This window comes from Mya arenaria, chromosome 5 (genome assembly GCF_026914265.1).
Source record: "Mya arenaria isolate MELC-2E11 chromosome 5, ASM2691426v1".
NCBI classification, from domain to species: domain Eukaryota; kingdom Metazoa; phylum Mollusca; class Bivalvia; order Myida; family Myidae; genus Mya; species Mya arenaria.
Window position 1 is genome coordinate 1,781,630 of NC_069126.1, and position 22,988 is coordinate 1,804,617.

Consider the following 22,988-nt stretch of genomic DNA (forward strand, 5'->3'; position numbering starts at 1 on the left):
AAACCCATGAAACCAAAACTGAAACTAGTTTGGTATCAACAAAAAAAACCTAGGTTTTACTGATGTATGGTTAGTCAAGGTGATGGCGACATAAATTCGTTCAAAAGTATGATTAGATGAAGAGTTACTTAGACTTTTATACTGACTTGGCAGTCTGGGCTTGAAGCGCCAGAACGTATTTACTTTTATATCTATTATTTGTGCAATATAAAAACAAAATATAGGTACATAATTATTAAGAATGTTTTCGCTTATGTTGAACATACAAAACCGGTAGATGGAAAAATCCATCAATAATTCCTTATAAAAAAGAACATATCTATTTTGTATATTGAAGTCAGTGTTTTTCACTTTTTACTTCAATGGCAGTTGTATGCTGAAACACAAAATATATACATTTAGCGATATTATTTAAAAAGACCGAATAGGATTAAGTTTATTCAGTTAAAATTGACGACCTGTAAAAAACTGTTTTAAAAAGAAAATTGCCAATGTATGTATCAGGCGTTTGAATTAATTACGATGTATAATCATGTTTTATGAGCAAAAAAACCCCATCACTTTTTCGTTATTTTTTCATATCCAGATTTTTAAAGATTATACTATATAAGTATATAGAATACCTCGGACCCCTGGGGCAGGGCCATTTTCCAAGGGACGAATTTGAACTATTTTGGTAAAGTATCACTATATATATATATATGAGGCTGCATACCAAATATCAAGGATCTGGGCTATTCAGCTTCAGAGTAGATCGTCATGTTTTACAATATAAATATATAGAAAAATGGTGACCCCTGGGGCGGGGCACTTTTGACCACAGGGTCATCATTTAACAATCTTTTTAAAGGACCACTAAATGAGGCTGCAAACCAATTACCAAAGGTCGAGGCCTCGTGGTTTTAGAGAAGAATATTTTGAAAGTTTTTTTACTATATTCGTATACAGACAACCAGGGACCAGGGAGCGGGACCATTTTTGACCCCAGAGACAAAATTTGAACAAAATTGGTAAAGAACCACTACATGAGGCTGCATACCAAATGTCAAGGGTCTGGGCCTTGCGGTTTTAGAGAAGAAACTTTTCAAAGAATTTGATATATATATATATATATATATATATATATATATATATATATATATATAAGCAAAAAGAAAACTAGTGTCACTTGGGGCGGGTCGCTTTTGACCCAAGGGACTTAATTTGAACAATATTGGTAGTAGATCATTAGATGGGGCTGCATACCAAATATCAAGCATCTTGGCCTTGTGGTTTTAGAAAAGAAGTTTTTCAAAGATTTTACATTATTAGTAAATTGAAAACTTGTGACCCCTAGGCGAGACATCCTTTGACCATATGGACACAATTTAACCAACCTTAATAAAGGACCACTAGATGAGGCTACATACCAAATATCATGGGTTTGGGCCTTGCGGTTTGAGAGAAGAAGATTTTTAACATTTTAAAATGTTAACGATGGACGACGGATGACGAACACCGAACACAAGACGATCACAATACCTCACATTGAGCATTCGATTCCGATAACTGCTAGTGTATCCATACGGCAGAATACATGATGCAGAACATGCAAAGGAAACATCACTATGCCTAGATATCAAGGTAACAGATACGTACCCCAGCAAACATGACCATATCGGGCCGGTGTGGGCTGAATAGCGGCATATTGGCCAGTGTTTTCCGATATGGGCAGATTGACTGAAATATTATATGCGTAATAATACCATACGGTTTAGATTTGAATGTTTAAATATTATTACATAAACAATAGGTTTAATTTTTTTTATGGACATGAAACTTTTTATAAATAAGTCCATATCGGGCCTATATTGGCCCGATGTGTACGAAGTATTGCTTCAAGGGAGAGCAATGCATATGTTGTAAATTTCACCAGCAGGTCATTTTCCTTGCGATGAATAAATATTTAAATTCATTATCATTAACTAATAAAACCAATTTAAGTTTATATCGTTATTTTCAATTAATTATGAATTAAGGCATTATTATAGTTCTATTATTATAATCTTTAGTTTTATTCTCGAAAGTAATACATACTTTTATTTTGAGTAAATATGTTGAAAATGAATTCATGTAATATGTTTTCGTGACTAGTTCTCTTTGTTGTTTTGAGTTTGATTAAAAATCTACATTTAGGTAGCATGCAAAATCATATGCACACAAAAGCAAAGTATTTCATTGATGATTTGTTTGGTTTTTAACGATTAATTTATCTGCTTCCATTGTAGACAAATTTAAGCAGAACAATTTGTTATCAATTATGAAAATATATGAATCATAACTGACATTTAAATTAACGGTATCGTATATAATGTGGAACGATCGAAGCTGCAGAGGGCGGACAACTGCAAATTGAGATTCTAAACATGAGGAATAAAGGCGATCACAGGGGTTGTATGTTACTTGTTTATTTCATGCATATCGGTGAAAGAATGAAAACTATTGGTGAATGATAACTTGATCATTTCACTCTGGCTCAAATATAATGATAATATTTCACTCTGTACAGACAACTCGGGACTATTTTTCCATCTTTTATAAGATTTGCTTCCCTTGACTTGGAAAGTACATGTATGTAACAAGTACATGTTTGTTGTCGTCTGTAGTGCAGTAATATACACATTGACCGAATCGTATAGAATTGTCAAAATCAAATTATGCAATAGTTTTAATAAAACAAACATTTTTGCGATTGATTTTAACTATTAAGAAAGAACAACATTACCAATTTATGTATGAACTATTTCATGGAACATACTGTTACAATCAACCCGCTTGGTAGGAATCGGTTGAATATTTACTTGGCCACATGTGCTAGTAATATAGTTGATAGATCATTTCTTCCTACAAACTCTAACCGCGTACATGTATGCACAAGCATTTTGAATTTGACCAATTTCCTACAATTGTTTACCATCATCAGTTCAACAATTCATTTTTCTTTTAAAAAAAATGCTCAGAAAAGGCTTGTCCAAAAGCTAAACAATAAAGGGGTCTAGTCTTATCAAATAGCACAGATCATCGGCCATAAAAACATAACAATTAAAGCAGATTGAAAACCAACTAGCCTAACTAGGCCATGGTGTTTTCCGACATCTTGTCGAGAAAACTTTCAAAGTCTGCGCTCCATCCCTCTCAAAACATCTTCGGGCACATCCTCGACATTTCCTCTCGGTTCTTCGTAAACACAAAATTTAACGGAAACGTAACATTCAACTTTAATAGATATGAAACTAATTCGCTGTCTCAACAACAAAACATCCTTCGGCTGCACTGAGCATAAATTCACCCCGAAAAAATACCGTAAGATCCAGAGTCTGAGAGCGACAGTGACTAGATATACACTACGAAAAGCACTAAACACAGACTTCCGTTGCTTTTGCGAATACACGCTTGTATAAGTCCATCATTGTTAATTTAAATCTGTTGAAATTGTTCTTAAATGTACAAAAAATGTCACATGCTCAAGTCTCATCTAAATGTATTTCTACGCGATGCATTCTTTTAATTTCCGAAATGCTTTTGTTTAAATACTTGTTTTGTGTCTCAATAAATGTTAAAATGTTGATTGGTTTTGTTGATGGAAGTAGGGTTTTATCCAAAAATTATTTCAATTCCAACAACCATTTCCATAAAATGTGAAACTTTTTTTTTAGTGGATCCTAAAACCTTTTTTTGCGCTCGCGCGAAAAGAAGGTAACTTTGACATAGCGGTTATGCCGCAGCTACTTCTTAACGCAAAAAAATACTCCAGCGGGAAAAAAATATTGAAAAAAAAGATATATGCTTGAAATTAATTTTTTTTTTGTTGAATTCAGTGTAAGATTGTATTTTATTTCACGAGTGGTCACAGAAAAAAATATTTTCACGAGTGGCGTTACACTGAATTTAACAAATATCCTCTATACCTTTACGTCGCAATATAACCTAATTTATATAGAACTAATTCATACTACACACATGTATGTTAGTTACATTAAGTCTGTCAGGATGGTGTGTCTGCCTTTATATACACTTTTTGTGAAGCAAATTATTTTATGATACATCATAGATTAAAGCTATTTTACACTTCAGAAAAAGCAAGTTGACTATGCCAACCTAAAGGGAAAAACGTTGAGAATAACCGATTAATGCATTGTTACTGTAACAAAATGTGATACATTTTCAGAGGAAGAGTGTTTTAATCAGATGAGGATGAATAAATATCAGTGACAACACCACCAATGCCTTTGAAGGTGACAGTGGCGATGGCAGGACTGTTCGACATGCATCAAAACAGTTACTGCAAGATCCTCCAACAGTTGCACCATATCTACAGGTATATACCGTTCTAACATTTGTTTACAAGCATAACAAGTATATAATTGTCCAGAAATATACGAACGGATTTATTCATTGTTAATGCATTTTGTAAATACCCATATCCTGAACAAATCTTATCACTACCTCTGTGTTAATAGTACATGCACTTATTCCAGAGGCTGCCGTGAAATTCCGTCGTTTCTCACAGGAGAGGTACCAGCGACATATGCCGTGTTGATGGGACAGCATCGGACAGAGATGGTGAAAGGGAAATAAGGAGGGAAATGAGGCAGGCGCTGATGTCTGAGTGCATCCTTGGAACACCGGGATGAAAAAAACCCACAAAAATACAAACAAAACAATCTTATGTTAAAACCCTTAAATGTTTAATGGAGGAGCTTTACCTGAACTATTGTTCAATGAATAAATTCTTATTTTTAGTCTTTTTTTGTTTGTTTATTTATACAGTGACACGTACAGTCTTTGTGTATTATGGCATGTTTGTGTTTTATAACTTGTACACTTTGATCACTTTTTATATTCTGTCATAAACAATTGGTTTGAATATTTAAAGCAATGATAATAAAAATTTGTAAAATCAAATAGCTTATTTTCTTATGTAGGAAGTTGTGAGGATATTATATGCCTGTAGGTTGAGGTTTTCTCTGCAATATTATTTTTCACTCTGAAGACAAACTAATGCAAAACCTTGTTTTTTCACTCCAGGTGTATAATAATAGGAACGAAATCGGATATCGGCATCATGCTGGCTAAATGTCGGCTATTAAATAATATGCCGACATCGGCCCGATGTCGAGCCGTGTTACACATCCTACATCGGCCCGATGTAAATGCCAATGTCGGGCCGATGAAGTGTTCCATGTCGCACATCGGGCCTATATAAAATGTTTGCTGAGACGTTACTAGTTGAGGGCCGAAATCCTAACACTTCAGGAGTGTTTTTTATAATTATCTTGGAGAGTTTTGTTGTAGTAAGTAAAACATTCGCATGAGCCATCTTTGGGTTATGTGTCAACATCTGTCATAAATTTGCGACTATTCGTTTGCATCCTCAAAAAAAGGTTCTTAATCTTATTGATTTTATGTCGAAAATCGTTCATTTCATGGACAGTAAACCATCCTTCAATTCGTACTATATGAAAGGCACAAACCACGAACACTTAAAAAGTTTGTTTGTTACATTTTGACGTATGAATGTATAAACAGCTGCGTGTTTTTAGTCTGAACGAAAATGAAAAACAACCGAACATCACCTTTCTGATTGGAAATAACCTTCTCAACTATGCGTGTACTGGCAATTATGATTAATGATTATGCTATATTAATTTACCGCTTAGCCTCCAAGATATATTTTGCATACGCTGTTTTTCAAAGCAAGCATTTCGCAAATTTAAATCGTGATATCTATTTATACGTAGGTTATCACCATTGAGAGGCCCTCAGAGATTCGCACGTGGCCTGTGACGTCATTCCTCCACGTGCTACATTATGACAATTATGCAAATTAAAAAGGATTAGTGGTATTTTTTAGAAAAACAACACCAACAAAATAACATCACAACTGTCACAAAATACGCCCGTCCAATTTTAGGACGCCAAGTTTGGTGATAAGAGGTTGTACGTGTAAACACATTTAGAGAGCGGACACTGAAAGAACAGTTTTTTTCCAATTCAACGGTCATAACTCTGGAGTACCTGAGGCGACATGGCTGGTTATCGAATCTGACCAGGACATTCTGCACACACAACCAAAGTTGGTTATGGTTGAAAAAAAGGTTTCTCAAGATATTGATCGGACAATACCGATCTTAGGTATTTAATATAATTAAAGGGCGGTTACTATTGAGTGACTCAAGCGATATGGCTGGTTTTCGAACTCGGACCAAATTTGATGATGATAAGACAACGACTCTAAAGTTATTGATCGAACAATAGCCATTTTATGTATTTAAATCGATGAAGGGCGGTTACTCATGAGTGACTCAATCGATATGGCTGGTTCACGAATTCTGACCAAATTTGGTGAAGATAAGACAACGACTTTTAATGTAATTGATAGGACAAAACCAATCTTATTTAATTTCTTTTACTAAAGGGCGATAACTCTCTAATGACTCAAGCGGCTAGTTATCAAACTTGTCCGAGAAATATGACCCAAGCACATTCTGACCAAATTTGATGAAGATTGGACAACCCATTGGGTGACAAAAGTGAATAGGCTGGTTATCGAACTTTTCCGAGATATTATGCCGATACTCATTCTGACTACATTTGGTGATGAATGTTTTCAAATGTAATTAATCGGACCATACTGATTTGAGGTAATTTCTATAACGAAAGGGCGTCAACTGGCTGTAGCAATATTGCTGGTGTTCGAACTTGTCCAAGATACCATGCCGATACTCATTATGCTTTGGTGATAATTGGATAAAGACTTCAAGAGGTATTGATCGGACAAGACCGATTTAGGTTATTTCTATTAAACAGGGGTGATAACTCTGGAGCGACTATGGCTGTGTAATTGGGCAAAGGCTTCTAAAGTCGTTGAGCGGTCAAGGCCATTTTTTTGGAATTTCTTTAATTAAAGGGCAATAACTCTCGAGCGATGCAAGCGATTTGGCTAGTCATCGAACTTGTCCGAGATAATATGCCAATACACATTCTGACCAAATTTGATGTGAGATTGGGTAAAGAATTATAAACTTATTGAGCCGACAGCATACTGGACGATACCCGAAGCTCGCCCGTTCGCCAATGAAACTTTACGAGATATGATGTCAATACACATTCTGCCAAATTTGGTGGTGTTGGACACAGACTTTAAGAGTTATTGAGGGGACAATTCCAATTTTAGGTCATTCCTATGACTAAAAGGTGATAACTCTAGAGTGATTTAGGCCATTTTGCTGGTTATCGAATTTGTTTTAGATATTATACCAATTCACATTCTGACTAAACTTTAATACGTTCAATACTTAATACACACTATATACACCACCACAAACAAATATTTTTATAATAATGTCAACATTTCGGACTAGAAACTAGATGGTCCCCAAATCGGCGAATATAGTATTTCCTCAAAACAAGCATATACTTGTCAAAACGAGCTAGAATGAGACCGATAATACATCATTTTACATGATTTGAAGAATAAGCACAACAGTTGTCTCACAGCCGGTCCCAGCCAAGTTTCTCCGTTCATAAACAGCTCGGTATGTTCGTTTTTCTGAACATTTTGCAAGTCACGTGATCGTTCCATACATTAACCAGTCAAACTTGTTTTAGCTAACGCCCTGTCAGCTTCAGCAGTGGTAATCTCTTTAAAAAATTTCATCGATTAACTTCATCACCGAAATCAACCTGTCGGACTCTGTATCTACATTTTTTGCAGCAGTTTTCCGCTTTATTGCACTGTCCGTCCTTTTGGAAAACGATGTTATGTGTATAAGTAACATGCGAAAATCACGTGACAATTATATCGATGTTATTTAAAACTTACTGGGTAGACAATTCCAGTAGATTTTGAATTGAAAAAATACGCAAAAACTGCGAAAGATAAATTTGTCGTAAGCGTTTTGGAACACCAGTAAGTTAGATTCAATGCACTATACACAACGATATCAATTTCAAGTAAGTTCTCGATATTTGTTTTTCTTGCAATTGTATATCCTGTCAAGTCCCCGTCAAGTTGTTTTGTACGAAAAGGTTAGCCATGTTCTCTTTATAGTGCCGTTTGTTTTTTACACTGTATTAGTCCAATACATCTTCGTCGGAGAGTATTCATCGAACGCTGTGGAGTGTTCAGGGACATTTTTCCTCGGACTGTTGTCTGAAATATACAAAATAAGACATTACGAGATATACGCGAATACAGTTTTGTAAATATAACTGCATAGTTAAAACGCAGTATGTTCCACCATGCAAAGTTGGTTTGAAGGACCAGAACATAACAGGTTACAAAATTGCAATCTTGGTTTAGCTTTGAGGCTCAGTACATGACAAACACAATGCATTTGGAACATAAATGTAGTAAGCAGATGAAAATGACGAAATAAGGTTTTATCAGATTGTGACTAAAACATAATGACTTATGGCTATGTGGCATTGCTTCATTATTAATTATCCATCCTTTTGTAAAAAAATATACTCGTTATTAGACATTTTGCAAATGATGTTTGTTTTACTATTAATAAAGTTTATTTCTAAAAACTAAATTGAAGATGAATATTTTTATTTTCTGATCGACTAATCAAGAGCGCATAAAGCATTCCATATATTTTATTGTGTAAGAGTATACCCTTAATTATTATTCAAAAGTGTTTCTTTTAATTGAGCACAACTCTGAATTTATCATAACAAAAAAGCATAATGTTTAAGCTTTCGGCTACTGGACTTGTTTCTGTTTTTTTTCTTATAATTATTGTTTTTAATTGTTTTTGTTGAACTCAAGACCTCATTTGAAATAAGTCCGGTCCACCAAGTTATTAATTCCTGCCAGATCGAGTATATCTAATTGATACAAGGCTTTGACAAAAGTTGCCTACTGAACAGTTGCATTATTCCGGGTTAATTTTGAAGTTTTCTTAAGATATTGTCGGAATTACTGAACATAAATGCATGAAATTTAACAGAAAAATGTTGGGTCCTATATAAACTAATGCGGAAAAAGAGTTAAGAAAATCCAATTAATATATATAGAATGTTCTGTACGAAACGATAAAAGGTCCAAGAAAATTATCACGTCAATATATTTCCATGCGGCAGTAAATGAGGCAGTAATTGTTTTTTAACTGTGTATATATTTTATATTTCTCCGAAGTATAATTATGCGTATTTTCTGCCTATCCGAATTACTCATTTGTCCGAACTTGTAAACTTAAGTTGTTTTCACATCAAATGCCTCACAATAATAACAGTATTTTGCTTGTATTTTCGCATTGTTTAATGATTGCATGACGATATCTCACCATCGTATTATAGTAGGTATATTATTTAAAGAGAACCCTGCCAAACCTCTATATATCAGCTCGCGCTGTATATGACGTCATCACCCATGTGACTAAATATTGACATTTGGAAAAGCGAAATTAAGAGGTATTTATTTGGTGATTTTATTCCCATAACTGCACTGTTGTGTTGTCTCTCTGTTGCTACGGAGGTAAGTTGCGTTGACTGCGATCATTGTATTTTAATCACAATCACCGAAACAATTTTTCAATAATTTCCTATTTTTAGGCAATTCAGGAATTAGGCAATTGTCCAGTTATGTATTAATTCACAGTCCTTGCAAGTACTTCCCACAATATTTTATTTCAGACACAGGCTGGTTAATAACACGTCCAATAGTGTGCCTAAGCACACAATTCAGTTGGTGACCATATTAGCAGAACAGAACAGAACGTTTAGTTTTACTTAGATTGACAAACAAGCCATCACTCAGACATAATAAATCCTACTTATTCATTAATACAAACCCATGTGAAAGGTATTTACAATTATTTTAAGAGTAGTTATCATCAAGGCATTATTTTATCATAGTATTAATACTGAAAACAAAAACAGAATATTAAGCACTTTGCAAACATGTTAATAAAATCTCTTAACATTAAGTTTCATTGCGTAATTGAAAAAGCAAACAGTTTCGATTAATGCGATTTGATTTCGCTTGGTAAAAGTAAACAAACGAGAAATACCACTAATATACTGTATATATTAATAAAAGTGGCGTATTATAGATTGGCGAAAACCGGGCTGGTGTTCCACTTAAGTCTTACCCCGTTGAATATTTAGCCAATGGGTCTTTATTAACGGACGACAGATCGATTTTAAACGTTGAAAACTTAACCCGACCGTTAACTGATGATACTTCGTCGCCTGAAAAGCTGGCCCTCATTGAAAAGTGACCAATGGTGGTATTTAATATCAAACTATGCCAATCATATGGTCATAACTCACTGTGTTCATTAATTGTATAATTATGTTGGTTATTTATACCACGCAAAGCGATTGGCTACATCATTCTTAGATTTGTTTCCACATTAACCCCTTGTTAAATATATATATATTTATAGCACTTGAACATAAAATTATTTAATTGTCTTTGTTATCAAAACTTACAAATACACTATCATGCCGTTCTTCTATTGTTTTTCGCAACATCCAATTTCAATATTCGCATTCGCAATAGATTTTCTGTTCTATGAAATTGTCGTTAACTTTGCAACAACCGGTCGACATTTCCTGATGTCTTTAGGCGGAGAAAGACCAGAGTCATGCATATATTAAACACGAATTAAAAATGAAAAATCATTGCGAAAATCATGAATCAATATTATCACAAATAATAAAGTAAAAGATAAACGGCAAATGTAAATACATGTATATAGAGAATGAAACAACAAACTTTCTGTTTCTTTTATGCTTACTTTTGGAGTGTTATTTATAGTGTATTTTTCCTAAAAAAGCTTTTTGGAAGTGTGTTTTCTACGCCGATACCCGTGGGACGCCCCTCATGCAAAATTATAGCAGATGACGTAGCTGTCAATTTTCTTGTTCTGGCTCGTGGAGAAAAAAAATCAGATATTTTTTTATAGTCAATTATTCACTCGTTCTTAAGTGCAAACATTTTATGAACATTAATCAATGAACTTTTATTAATGCATCTATGCTCTTAATAATTACAGTAAATTCGTATTTTCTATCTATTTAAGAGCAATAACATCAGAGTGACTATAGCAATTTTCGTTAACACACGTCCAATATTTACCAATATAATTCTATCAATAAACAGTGTTCCGAAGGCTAAGTTAAAATTGAATAAGAACTGCATACAAATTGGTGGACATCAAAGATATCCAGCCGTTCGCGGTTTCCGAGAAATATTTCCAATTTTTTATTATTTTTTCCTTTACAAAATTATGTTTCCATCTTCTGTTGTTCATTTTTTTAAATAATGATAAAGGTTTTGACAAAATGAAATACAGGACAAAAGATACAATAACGTTTGTTTATTTAACTAGAAATATGTCCACGGGACACAGATGCCACAATTTTTATGTAACAATATAAATCAGCGATAAGTGTAGGTTTAAGTTAGTAGGGATTGTTAAGTGACTTGCTTGTATATTAGAAGGATATCATGCATATTTTACACTTTTCGAATAGAGTAAATCGTAAGTCATTGAAGCTGGACTTAACCATAAATGTATTACAAATGATTTTAACATCGCATTTTAGTAACCCATAAGGAACATAAGTTTTTAGAAAACCTTTGTAAGAAATAACTTAAGGGTGCCGGGAGAGTTAAGTATTTTGTAACAGGTTTACTAGCGAAAACATCAGACAAGGGAATGCATGCCAAATAGAGTGTTAATATCAATTTAATAAATCATGTTTTTTTTCTTTAAAAGGTACTATTTTCTAAGTATTTCTACAACGTGGTAGTATGTCAATAATTAATTTATGGATATACACAAGGATTGCTGTTCAGAAGTTCACATTACCGTGAAATGCCATCGGATTTAGTTTAGCTTTTAAATATGATGCCAAAAATCAAGACGATTTTTTTACTTGATTCTGTTGTCATACACTCGTCTATAAGATGTCCCATTGTGGTAGTAATTGCATGTAGCTTACCATACGAGGTCACAGACTACTATTTGTATTTAAATATTTGCATGCCTCGTGTATAAGATGCCCCATTGTGGTAGTAAATTCATGTGACTTACCCTACGAGGTCACAGACTACTATTTATATTTAAATATTTGCACGTCTCGTCTATAAGATGCCCTACCGTGATAGTAATTTCATGTAACTTACCCTACGAGGTCTCAGACTACTATTTATATTTAAATATTTGCATGCCTCGTCTATAAGATGCCTACCGTGGTAGTAATTTCATGTAACTTACCCTACGAGATCTCAGACTACTATTTATATTTAAATATTTGCATGCCTCGTCTATAAGATGCCCTACCGTGGTAGTAATTTCATGTAACTTACCCTACGAGATCTCAGACTACTATTTATATTTAAATATTTGCATGCCTCGTCTATAAGATGCCCTACCGTGGTAGTAATTTCATGTAACTTACCCTACGAGATCTCAGACTACTATTTATATTTAAATATTTGCATGCCTCGTCTATAAGATGCCCTACCGTGGTAGTAATTTCATGTAACTTACCCTACGAGATCTCAGACTACTATTTATATTTAAATATTTACATGCCTCGTCTATAAGATGCCCTACCGTGGTAGTAATTTCATGTAACTTACCCTACGAGATCTCAGACTACTATTTATATTTAAATATTTGCATGCCTCGTCTATAAGATGTCCCACTGTGGTAGTAATTTCATGTAACTTACCCTACGCGGTCACAGACTACTATTTATATTTAAATATTTGCTTGCTTCGTGTATAAGATGCCCCATTGTGGTAGTAATTTCATGTAACTTACCCTACGAGGTCACAGACTTCTATTTGTATTTAAATATTTGCTTGCCTCGTGTATAAGATGCCCCATTGTGGTAGTAATTTCATGTTACTTACCCTACGAGGTCACAGACTACTATTTATATTTAAATATTTGCATGCCTCGTGTATAAGATGCACCATTGTGGTAGTAATTTCATGTAACTTACCCTACGCGGTCACAGACTACTATTTATATTTAAATATTTGCTTGCTTCGTGTATAAGATGCCCCATTGTGGTAGTAATTTCATGTAACTTACCCTACGAGGTCACAGACTTCTATTTGTATTTAAATATTTGCTTGCCTCGTGTATAAGATGCCTCATTGTGGTAGTAATTTCATGTAACTTACCCTACGAGGTCACAGACTACTATTTGTATTTAAATATTTGCTTGCCTCGTGTATAAGATGCCCCATTGTGGTAGTAATTTCATGTAGCATACCCTACGAGGTCACAGACTACTATTTGTATTTAAATATTTGCATGCCTCGTCTATAAGATGCCTCATTGTGGTAGTAATTTCATGAAGATTACCCTACGAGGTCACAGACTACTATTTGAATTTAAATATTTGCTTGCCTCGTGTATAAGATGCCCCATTGTGGTAGTAATTTCATGAAGATTACCCTACGAGGTCACAGACTACTATTTGAATTTAAATATTTGCTTGCCTCGTGTATAAGATGCCTCATTGTGGTAGTAATTTCATGTAACTTACCCTACGAGGTCACAGACTACTATTTGTATTTAAATATTTGCTTGCCTCGTGTATAAGATGCCCCATTGTGGTAGTAATTTCATGTAGCTTACCCTACGAGGTCACAGACTACTATTTGTATTTAAATATTTGCATGCCTCGTCTATAAGATGCCCCATTGTGGTAGTAATTTCATGAAGATTACCCTACGAGGTCACAGACTACTATTTGAATTTAAATATTTGCTTGCCTCGTGTATAAGATGCCCCATTCTGGTAGTAATTTCATGTTGCTTACCCTACACGGTCACAGACTACTATTTATATTTAAATATTTGCTTGCCACGTGTATAAGATACCCCACCGTGGTAGTAATTTCTTGTAGCTTGCCCCGCGAGATCACAGACTACTATTTATATCAAATATTTGCATGCCTCGATTCTAAGATGCCCCACTGTGGTAGTAATTTCATGAAGCTTACCCTACGCGGTCACAGACTACTATTTGTATTTAAATATTTGCTTGCCTCGTCTTTAAGATGGCCCACTGTGGTAGTAGTGTCATGTAACTTGCCCTACGACGTCACAAACTACTATTAAAATTAAGATATTTGCATGCCCGAATTGTTTTAAATGTACCTCCAAATTTCGTGTCAAAATACGTGCAGAAAAAGTGAGAAGTAGCGAATCCATCGTCGTCGGCACACTATAAGGCTGAACTTCGAGCTTATATAAGGTTGACCTTCGAACCAGGAGTCCATCTAGCACATACCTGGCTTAAAAAAATGAGAGAGGATATACAAATTAACTAGAAAACCTTTTATAACAAGAGCTGTTAAAGGAACTGTCTCCAACTGGGCCTTGTCAGGGGGATAACCATTGTTTTGCTTTTCTAACATACGACTATGTTGAATACATCTTAAAAGGATTGTTTTAAATATTATATATTGTAAAAAAGTTGAAAACAAAGCAATGCTATGTCATACTAGTTTGCTGCACTTCGAGCAGAAAGCATGAGGATATCTGTGATACACTCTCCAAGTTTATTTCAAGGAATTCGGTTAATGACATGACTTTCCAATGATGCTCTACAAGTATGTGAAGTTTGATTGAATTCAAAAGAAAAGTTGAACTTTATAGCCAAGACATGGCTGAGAAAGGGTGAAACAAATATTACAGTGACCTCCAAATGTTGATCTTTTGAGATGAGACCGCGGGTCACCTCCCATTTAAAGGTAAAACGTCATGGCTGTGACAGGAGTTATTGCAATGAAATCCATACTATACAATCTTGACCTTTTAGACGAGAGCACGACTGCTTTGTGCGACACACCTTTATATGTGCTCTACAATGCTATACACAAGGTTTGACTGAATTCCCATAAATTGTTAAAATGCAATGACTCGAACTAGAGTAATGATGTCCAAAACGGGCAACATTGATCTTACCTTTGAGACGAGATCAAACATAGTATGTCTCCCTTAACCCTGATACTCTACCATTCTGTAGTTTCCAAAGAATAATTTAAAGGTCATGTCTCAGGTCTTAACAGACGGACGAACTTATGGACGGGACGGACGGACAGTGCGATCACTTTTAGCCACCGTTTGGGGGCGTACACATTTCTAAGTAGGAATGTATTAGAATTAAAATAATTAAATAAGCTAAGGACAAAGTAAAATCCATTATTACAAATTATATCAAAATTGGTTTGTTTGAGAAACCAGCATCACCTTAAAATCAATGTCAACAAGGTCAAGAAGAAGCAGCTAAGTCGCTGATTCAGTATTTGGCCATACACTCGAGCGTGTGTTAGATTGAACAATGGCGTCTATCTCAAATCTCATGGAGAAACTTAATGAGAGAGATGAAATGTAGATTTTGTATTCGTTCAAGCATTTTTATAAGAATAAGACAACATGCATTTTATATACATTGCCTATTAGGAATTTTTTAAACCAATTCGTTTTAAACTAAAGAACACGTATTAAAAGTGCTAGCGTATATTATTCATTTATTGCAATAAACATACGTAAGAGACCAGCAGAGTGCTTTACCTCATCAGTTCTTGTTATAATCCAATAAGTAACATCTTAGCAGCGAATCCATCGTCGTTGATTCGGTGCTACTTCATATTGCACTGCGGTCTAGTACAGCCGGTTAGGTTGGTCTTCGATCTTGGCGGCCATCTTACACCTACCTCGCTTAATTGAATTGAAAGGCAATGTTAACATTATTAAAACAAAAACCACAATAGCTTCATTTAATTGAAATGTACTATTTAAAAACAGCAACAACAACAAATACCACAATAGCTTAATTACACTAGTTAAGTCTAGTTTGAATTTATTTATTTAACAATGATTGTGAAACTAGTTATTACAACATTATAAACACTCTCGTCGGTGGGATGCTAAGCGAGAGTGTGGTCTTGTGATGTTGAGGAAACCGGAGTACTCGGAGTTAACCCATATGTCCGGCTTGGTGACCTCAAATCAAACTCTCATGCACCCAGGCTGGGAATCGAACCAGGGTCGCCTAGGCGAGAAGCGAGTTATCTAACCACTGCACTCAACTCAACTCAACATCTTTATTTCCCCCATGGCTGGAGATATTCATGGTATATACAAACATTTATAGACATAGAACGTATATAATATATGTATAATAATAGTACAGTTCAAAATTATTGCGTATTGGTGTCAAAACATTTATACAAACATTGCAGGATATAGCTTCATATCTAAGTATAAATAAAAAGCTTATATTCTACATGCAAATAAGATTAGTCTATTTGATTTCCATGATAGTGTAGTTGTATGTGATTCGCCGCTTGGATGCAAAAATCTTGTCAAAACGAAATACAAGAGATTTGCAGCAGCGAGTTATAGCATACATAATTTTGTTTACGTTAGAAAGATAACACTGATAAGAATAATCCATAAATTGCCTAGCAGTTTTATATGAAAAATGTCACTATGTTGCATGGTCGTTCCCGCCTAGACGAAACAGCACATTGTAGAGCTTGGATTTTACTAACGAAAGGTTAGTAAAAGTATCTGTTTAAACAGCGTGTAATAAATTTAAAACATAATTTCAAAAAATCGATGTGTTGATCGATTTCCAGTAGTGGCTCGATTGGGGCCCCTGAAACCTTTAAGCATCAGGTAAGGCTGTCAAGGGTTATGTAAAAATAATAAAAAACAAATACCACATTAGCTTCATTAAATTCAAAGATTATGTTCAATTAATTAAAAGGGAAACCACAATAGCTTCACTGAATTCTAAGGTTATGTTAAAAAAATTAAAGCAAAAACCACGAGAGACCTGTATTTCTAAATTATATATATCATATATAACAAGAGCCGTCGTAAGACAGCGCGCTCGACTACGCCGCTTTGACTTAGAATACAATAACGATGTAATAATACCAAGTTTGGTCTCTTTATGTCAAACCTAACTAAAATTATTCGATACATAATTTGACTTTGATGCTGCCCTCCCACCAGCCCGCCCAAACAATGACTCAAGTCATTCAAATAACTTGATTTCCCATTATGAAAATGTGGTTAAGAATGTACAAATATACCTTTCAAAGGAAATTAAAAAAAAATCAAAAAAAATCAAGGGCCATAATTTGTATTTAGGCTTAAAACGGAGTTATGTTTCTTGTTGTAAGATGGTTGTAAATAATTTTGAATTTTATTTAGTGCATTTAATGAACGGTATAGAAGTTTTTTTTATTAAAATCCCAACTTGCCCTTAACTTTTACTTGCCTAAAACTTTAACCTAAGTCAATCAGGGGCCATAACTTGTATTAAGGATATGGAGTTATGTAACCTCATTGGGTGATGGTCCTGAACAATTGTGTGAAGTATTAAGTCAATTGAATGAAGGGTATAGAAGTTATTAAACAATATCCCAACCTGCCCCAAAACTTTAACCTAAGTTCCATAGTCAATCAGGGGCCATAATTTGTATAAAAGATAATATGGAGTTATCTAACCTCATTATGTGATGGCTCTGAACATCTGTGTGAAGTATTAGGTCAATTGAATGAATGGTATTGGAGTTTTAAGTGAAAATCCCAACTTGCCCTAAAACTTTAACCTGCCCTAAAACTTTAACCTAAGTCAATCCGGGGCCATAACTTGTATTTAGGATAATATGGAGTTATGTAACCTCATTGTGTGATGGTCCTGAACAACTGTGTGAAGTATTAAGTCAATTGAACAAAGGATATAGAAGTTATTAATAAATATTCCAACTTGCCCTAAAACTTTAACCTAAGTTCCCTAGTCAATCAGGGGCCATAATCTGTGTAAAGAATAATATGGAGTTTTCTAACCTCATCATGTGATGGCCCTGAACAACTGCGTGAAGTATTAAGTCAATTGAATGTAAGGTATTGGACTTATAAGTGAAAATCCCAACTTGCCCTAAAACTTTAACCGGACGCCGACGCCGACGCTGGGCGAGTAGTATAACCCACCAATTCTTCGAATAGTCAAGCTAAAAAGCGTCGAGGAACAGTCCTAATGTGGTAATCCTATTGATATTTTAATAATGCAAACTATGTATGTATCTTGTGTGTATCTTGCCAATTGCTTGTTTATTTGGCTTTAACCTCGTGTCATTATATTTTACAAGACCACAATAGCTCAGTTTATATATGTAGTTTACATTGTATTATTAGAAATATAGATGTAGATAACGACAAACTGCCTCTTTTAAAAATAGGTTGATCTGTTTGAAAACTATTTCCTTGTAGGGAAAATTCCAATTTTTGAAGGCAGTAATCTAAAATGGAAATGGGGCATTCAGACCTCAACTATACTCTGACAAATTGACGTTATAGGGGTCATCATGGCGGTCGCCCTGTTCATAAACGTTTCGCCAATCTTGTGACTCGAAGTAAAGTTTCCTTGGAATAACATAACTGCAACCCAAAAGCCTTTTGTACCTTAGACTTAGTTAAGAGTTACAACCTTTGAAACATAAATATTTTTTGCAAATGCAATTTAAAGTGGAATTACGGCAAACGGCATAATGGAGAAGTTATGCAAGGCGTATAATTAAAGAGCTTTAACATTGGACATTTAGAATTTAGAATAGCCTATGGTATCCCCGAAAATGATATATAACACTCTTTTATGTGAACTAGGTTACACATGTTGCCGCTCGAAAAACAGTTTTTAATCGAAATGAATCCATGCTTAATTAGGTAATGGGACTAGAACCAAACATGATTCGTTGACCTTGAACATAACGACTCAGAATAACTGCACCTATAGTATGTATTATTAATGTACATTGTGTGAACTGTTTGTTTGATCAGCAAATTGTACAGGGGCACATAATACATTTTCCCTTGCCAATGACCATTCATCCCTCCCCCACCCCCAGCAAACGGTTACACGTACTAGAAGTGATCATACTGATGAATGTAGCGCAGGTCAAAACAAATACTGTCCTTGGAATGACAATATATCGCATACTATTTGTTCCATGGGTTGTGACTGTCCTTTTTACTAAAGATGCGTTCTTAGCTTTTATGACCATGACTTAAATCATTGGTTCAATTGTCAGGCAGGAGTGCATGTCGTATCTTTTTGGACGTCTGGTAACTTACTTTGACTATATCGGGTAGACATATATGTTGCTGGGCTTGGCATGTCCATTTCCTTTCCATTGGATCAACATTCAGTACCACAAAATTCATCTAAAACATGACAACGGAAGTATCGGTTGGCTAAAATTGTTCAGTAATGATAGGTGCAACATTTCACTGGCTTAAGCGGCGGTATTTCATTTTACAAAAAAATACTTTACAAAATAAATGTCAACGGCGTGGTCTAATCTCCATTGAGTTGTAACATATTTTGCACCGTGCATTGCGCAAGGGTGACTCACGTTACCAACCAACATCAGCTGTATCTCAAACGTGAGTGGAAAGAACCTCATACATACACGTACACATGAAAAGGCAATCATTTGCATCTAAACGTTTTTTTGTGTGTAATTTACTTGAGTAAACATTTTGGTAGTTGATCATTCTAAGGCAGTCACTTCCCACGCCACCAAAACAACAAAAACAACAACAACAACAGCAGATGTGATAAACGATGTTTTTGACTTGTTTTTCTCTTGACTTTCATCTGACGTGGTTTTGCTTGTTTGGTTGAGTCTACGTGTCTTTCCTCAGTTGCCCTTCTATTGCATTGTAGTGTTTTATTGGGAGAAATAACATATGAATACAAATGTTATTTTTAATTTTGCTTTGTCTTATATACATGTATAAGTGTAGGCCAATGAATCGCATGAATAGCTGTACATAATTGATTCATTGGCCTACACTTATACATGTATATAAGACAAAGCAAAATTAAAAATAACATTTGTATTCATATGTTATTTCTCCCAATAAAACACTACAATGCAATAGACTAGTTAAGTCAGAAAGGCTTCCCGATTTCGGCCAAACTCAATCAAACCGAGGCTTTATTTTCAAACTTTCGATGATCTATGTGCTTCTGAAGGATTTCTTTTCACAATATAAATTTGTCTTTGATTATGGGTGGCGTTCAGTAAAAATGGTCTCAAAAGTACCCCTACCTCGTTCTTAATGTAGACCGAAGTTGCGATCTGGTTCTCTCTGGATTATTGAAAATAACTTCGTGGTCGTTTAAGGTGATTCTAGAAAAAGAATGTCGGTGCTAAGCTATTGACAAAGTGGGCGCATCTACTAATAATGATTAGTCCTAATCAAACCGGTTAGACTATTATACTCTTCAAGGGTCTCTTTGGCTGTGGAAAACTGATACACATGTTAAAACATTGATAGATATTTGCTTTTTTGTAACCAGGAAATGAATCTCATCCACACTTTTTCATTATTTTCCAAATAACTTTCTTATTTGACAAGATATCATCAAGGACTCTCAAGGCATTGTTAAATAGGTAGTCTAGGACATTATGGCACAACAACAAAGTCATAATGTCGAAAGACTTTTCCGAAAGAATGTAAATGCTTTTTTATCCAAAATTTGATAAAACCTTTTGTAAAATTTGTTCAACTCCTCACTACCCCAAAACATGTCACCAAGAATGTATGTTTTACTCAAAAATTCGCTACGCTCACTCCGCCCATTCTTATTCATTAAGAATTTACTTCATGTCATCTAAATATAACATAAACATAAACGGTCTGAATTTGGGTGAATTAAGGGGCTTCCACAGTTGAAAAGACGTTTGAATGATCAAACATAAAATGATGTTTATTTTTTTTTATGTTTTGAGGTTCAATATTCCACAAGCATATTACATATATCCGTTGCAACATGTGTAGCTGTAACTAGGAATTGGGGAAATTTTACGTAGGAAATTTTTTATCAGATTTCTAATCAATACGATTAAGCATTTTTCCGGAAATGTCTTTATAGAAAACGAATATGTTTTATTTTGTTTCAAAATAGTCAGTAGTACCCAGTCAGCAACGGCTAAAGGATTTTGAAGTTGCAGCTATTTTTGGAAAGATATTTGTAATTTTAGAAACAGGAAATCTACTACTAATCCACATTTTTCATTATTTTATTGAATATCTTTCTTATTTGATAAAATATCTTCAAGTCCTCATAAGACATTGTTGATAAAGTAGTATGGGGCATTTCGACACAAATACGTAGTTATATTGTTCATTTACTTTTCCGAAAAATACAAATGGTCAATTCATAACATTTGGTCTACTCCTTATTACCCCAACAAATGTCACAAAGGATGTATGTTTTACCCCCTAAAAAGACTGTTCCTCGAAACTTAATAAAACATGAACCTTTGAAACGTTTTAATTTGTTGCCGTCCCCACCCACCTTTGCATTATAGAAGGCCCTTAAACCATTAATAAATCAAAACATAATTTTGTGAAACAATAGAACATGCACATTTGAGTATTCAAGAAAACATCCAAAATGTTTCAATATATATGTATATGAAAACCTACAGAAACAAGCTCAGTAGCCGAAATTTTGTTTTTTACAATGCTTGCAATTAAACTATACACTTAGTCATTTCGTCATAATAAACAGGTAAACCAAACAGTCTTTTAAAATGAGTGTGTAACAATCATACTAGAAAACAATTCTTTATGAATAATTTGTGGGTTTAATACATTTAAAATTGCATATACAATAGTCATACATAACAATATCTAATAATATATGTATACTTACAAAAAATGCATTACTTCCGCTTAACAACAGGTCACTCCTTTCGGTGAGTTCAAAATCAAGTACGTATACTCATACTTAACGACACTTGTAAGCGAATGTTCTGATGACACATACCATAAATAATGAAGTTAGAAATGTTACTATTAATACTTCTCTTTTCAGTTGAATCAAATATGTTAAGTTAAACATGAAGTATGCGTATGTAAATAATGTATATTTGAGCATAAAATCTTACATAATTCATATTTAAAATTAACCCAAAGAAAATTCAACCGCACATAAATACCAAATACAATACGCTGTATTGATACGGTGAAAAGTTGGGTCAAGTTTTTTATTCAATCGAACATGTGCTTTTTTGTTCACATTCCAGTAATCGATTCATCTAAGGTCAGAGGCGTAGTTTGTCTAAAAAAGACGTCATGGTCGGCCAATTTCTATGTGGGTTGTGGGGTATGCCCCCTTTGAATTGTTATTTTCAGCTGGATTGTTGGAGGTGCATTTTGGCGTACATATATTTTCTACAAGTACATATATATATATAAGAACACTTATTCCTTTTGGTTGACATTTTTGTTTCTTCTTTTTTTCGCAAAGAACGTGTAGAATGTGTTAATCTCCGAGAAACAACGGATTAATTTGTATTCAAGAAAGATACTCAGACATAGAAATTAAAGTATACCTATGGCATCGTTAAAATCCTTGGATAACGTCACACAATCGTTGTCCGCTAAACAAATAAAGTCGTCGAATTTCCCCCCAAAACCCCTTCTGTATGTTTTATACGACGCACAACGAACGCAACGACGACGCCGACAGCACCAAGGCTATGACATTTTGGATTATTTTCTACGAAAAAGAGACAAGCTTTAGAAAAATTATGTTTTAACCGAGTTGAATTAACACAATTCCATTAAAGAGCTTTTCAGTTTCATTGATTATTAAAGACCCAGTATGTTTAGTGGTGTAAACTTTTTTGTTGTATGCACTTATATCCAAATGACTTCTTTTAACCTTTTAGATTTTTTAAACCCCCAGGATGATAAAAAATGCATTTATACAATACGCAACATTTACAAAAAGAAAACTGAAAGTACATGTATATAAATTTAGCGCGCACAACGTCATCACGAAATTTGCATATCACGTGACTTTCATAATGTCAAATATTCTCTTTGACAGGTGAGAGATTTAAAAACATATACAATTAAATTATTA

At 34.4% G+C, this 22,988-nt stretch overlaps 1 long non-coding RNA gene across 2 annotated transcripts; it reads right to left on the minus strand.

Annotated features, from left to right (window-relative positions):
- Positions 1-7,302: 7,302 nt before the first annotated feature.
- LOC128235024 (uncharacterized) lies at positions 7,303-22,021 on the minus strand. Of its 2 annotated transcripts, XR_008261105.1 has the most exons (5): positions 21,771-22,021; positions 20,158-20,238; positions 15,599-15,745; positions 14,180-14,316; positions 7,303-8,194 (listed from the first exon to the last, which is right to left on the minus strand). It is a non-coding gene; the product is annotated as an uncharacterized LOC128235024 (long non-coding RNA). The 2 variants fall into 2 exon arrangements; XR_008261104.1 differs by lacking the exon at positions 20,158-20,238.
- Between the last annotated feature and the right edge of the window lie 967 nt (positions 22,022-22,988).